Here is a 3,191-nt window from a genome sequence, read left to right as displayed (position 1 = left end):
AAACCTTACATTAGAGAAGACACTGAACATTGCAATATCAACAGGAACATCAGCACAGGGTGCTTCAGAGATACAAAGAAAATTTATGGAATATGCTACAAATAAAATGTCACTGAACAGAAATGAAGGAAAGAAATGTTACCATTGTGGGAACATGTCACATGACCCTGATGACTGTTGGTTTAAAGACAAAGAATGCAGAAACTGTGGCAAACAGGGCCACACTGGCAGAGTATGCAAAGCTAGTAAACAGCAGAAAAAGGACAAAATGCAGAGAAGCAAGAAACCCCAGGAAGGAAAATACAACAATGTACACAAGATGGAAGAAAGCAGTTCTGATGAAAAAGACTCAGATGAAAGTGAATTGTCTTGTCTGCAACTTCACAGCGTGAAAGATTCAGATGATCGAAGAATAATATGGATCACTCCACAAGTGGCAGGCGTGAGACTGAAAATGGAGTTGGACACAGGCTCAGCCTTAACAGTGATCTCTGTACATGACTACAAACAACTGTTTTCTCACATACCTCTGAAACGAACTAAACTACTGCTAAAGACTTACACAGGACAGAAAGTGCGTCCCAAAGGCAAAATTAAAGTGACAGTGACCTACGGAGACAAAACACAGTAGCTGAACCTCTATGTACTGAAAAATGGAGGACCAAAGTTGCTGGGAGGGAAATGGCCCAGGAAAATCCAGTTGGATTGGCACACCAGCAAGGCACTAGATGTGTCAACAAAGGAGGGCAGCTCGGCGGGGAAGATGTCCGCAGCTCTCCTGTCACCCATTGTTGATTATTACAACGACGAGGAGGAGCTAGACAGCATCGACGATGAGGATGAACGCAGTATCCGTGGCCGCGACTCAGATGAAGATACAGAGGATGCAAGTGAGACAGATATTGCCAATAAGCAGGATGATGAAGACTACCTGGAAGTAAAAGAGCAGATGTACCAGGAGAAATTGACATCTCTGAAAAGACAGCTATAGCAGTTACAGGAGGCACTTTGCAGGAGGATCAGAAAAGGATGAAGAAACTAGATCAACAATACAAGGAAAGAATACGAAATGCAGAGCTTTTTCTGCAACTGGAGACAGAACAAGTGGAAAGAAATTATATTAAAGAGAAGAAAGCAGCAATGAAGGAATTTGAAGATAAAAAGATTGAGTTAGAAGAAAAGAAAAAGATGATTGAGAATGAGAGGCTAACAATGGAACTCACAGGAGATTCTACGGAGGTAAAGCCAATAATGACTAGGAAACTAAGGAGGAGACCTAATGACCCTGTTCCAATTCTAGACAAAAGACGAAAACCTGCATCTGCGCAGTTAAATTACTTGCTAACAGAAGAACAGATAATGGAAGATCTGTGAATTCTCAATAAGCTTAAATCTCCGAAAAAACCAGCATCTCTCTCTTCTCCTGAGCATCTTCCCAGCACTCCTGCTGAATCACCAGCACAAAGGTATGAAGCACGAATAGAAGATGGAAGGTTATATTATGATAAGAGAGGTCAGGCTATCTATTTGGAATCTAAAGAGAATATGAAGATTGGCTCTGTAATTAGCTCAGTTGGAACAAATGAGATAAAGGTAAGGAAGACAAGTGATAGCACAAAGATGTGTACATATCTAGCACAGCTGCACAGAGGAGTCTTCATTATACAGAGGTGATCTGCTGCCTAAAACTCTTAGCAAGTTTGAGGCACACATCTTCTTAACTCTCTATGCTCAGAGATCAACTTTTCATGACTTTTATATGGAAATCTGTATTGAAACAAACAAGTTTATTGACAGACTGAAGAACACACTACTTGAAGACACTTTTCAATGCCATCTCAGTTTTGATGATTGTACATATTGTTAAGAATAACACTCACCTTTTCACGGATTTCACTTTGCTTTCATCATCTTTACCAGATGGAAGTGACTACGCTTTATGGCTGGAACCTGCCAATTTGTGGATTGTTTAATTTATTCCAGAGTGAAGATATATTTGCTTCAGTGCCGGACAATCTAGAGAAGAACCCTCAGAAATTGAGTTATAAATGGGTCTTAGACCAAAGGAAAGAAAAAAAGAAGGCTTGTTATAATTTGATATTATTATGTTACTTTGTTATAATTTGATATTATTAAGTTACTAAGTGAACAAATGGTAGGCATTTGTATGTTAAGGGTAAACATATTTGTTTAGCATAGTGCCCCAGTAAAGAAAACAGTTTATACACTATTAAAATAAAAGGGGAGGAGTGTACTGTATAGCCTACATTATAATAAGGGACTACTTTATGTTTTGGTAATACGTCATTGCATGCGCTATTAGGCGCATATTGTGCATGCACTATTAGGCGCGTATTGATCTGTACGGGTCTGCCAATTTCGGATTCTGCCAGTAAAGAACCATAAAACTTAGCTCCTGTCTCCAGCATTTTTATTAATAGCATTGTTGTGTACAGCCACATACACAAAAATCATCTTCAGGATTTTCTCTTCTTGTACTTTTATCTGCCCTATCTGCTGTACTGCACGGCTTCCAAGTATTGGTGTAATCTCTTCCTAGTCTCTCACAATGAAATCCACATTGTGCCTCTTTTGATTCACCACTTTCATAGAAACATAGAAACATAGAAAATAGGTGCAGGAGTAGGCCATTCAGCCCTTCGAGCCTGCACCGCCATTCAGTATGATCATGGCTGATCATCCAACTCAGAACCCTGTACCTGCCTTCTCTCCATACTCCCTGATCCCTTTAGCCACAAGGGATCCCTCAAGCCATATCTAACTCCCTCTTAAATACAGCCAATGAACTGGCCTCAACTGTTTCCTGTGGCAGAGAATTCCACAGATTCACCACTCTCTGTGTGAAGAAGTTTTTCCTAATCTCGGTCCTAAAAGGCTTCCCCTTTATCCTCAAACTGTGACTCCTCATTCTGGACTTCCCCAACATCAGGAACAATCTTCCTGCATCTAGCCTCTGTAAAGACTTGTACATTGCTTGCATTGTGAGAATGTTCACATCAATTCAATTTGAAATTTCGCTAGTTAGTCTTGGCTTAGGTACATTAAGTGGGTGTTTAGGATCTTTGGCATCAGGATGTTTGGGATCAAGTACATTTTATTGAACTTGACCTCCTCTCTGTTCCAACAAAACTCAACAACTGCTCCATAGACGTTCATTATGTTCATTATAC

The 3,191-nt window shown here is 40.1% G+C and overlaps 1 pseudogene; it reads left to right on the top strand.

Moving 5' to 3' along the window:
- The first annotated feature begins 763 nt into the window (after positions 1-763).
- LOC140211393 (sin3 histone deacetylase corepressor complex component SDS3 pseudogene) lies at positions 764-1,686 on the top strand (annotated as a pseudogene).
- The last annotated feature ends 1,505 nt before the right edge of the window (positions 1,687-3,191 follow it).

Source organism: Mobula birostris, chromosome 17 (genome assembly GCF_030028105.1).
Source record: "Mobula birostris isolate sMobBir1 chromosome 17, sMobBir1.hap1, whole genome shotgun sequence".
NCBI lineage: Eukaryota > Metazoa > Chordata > Chondrichthyes > Myliobatiformes > Myliobatidae > Mobula > Mobula birostris.
Note: the sequence above shows the minus strand (reverse complement) of the source record. Positions and strands in the feature narration are given on the sequence as shown.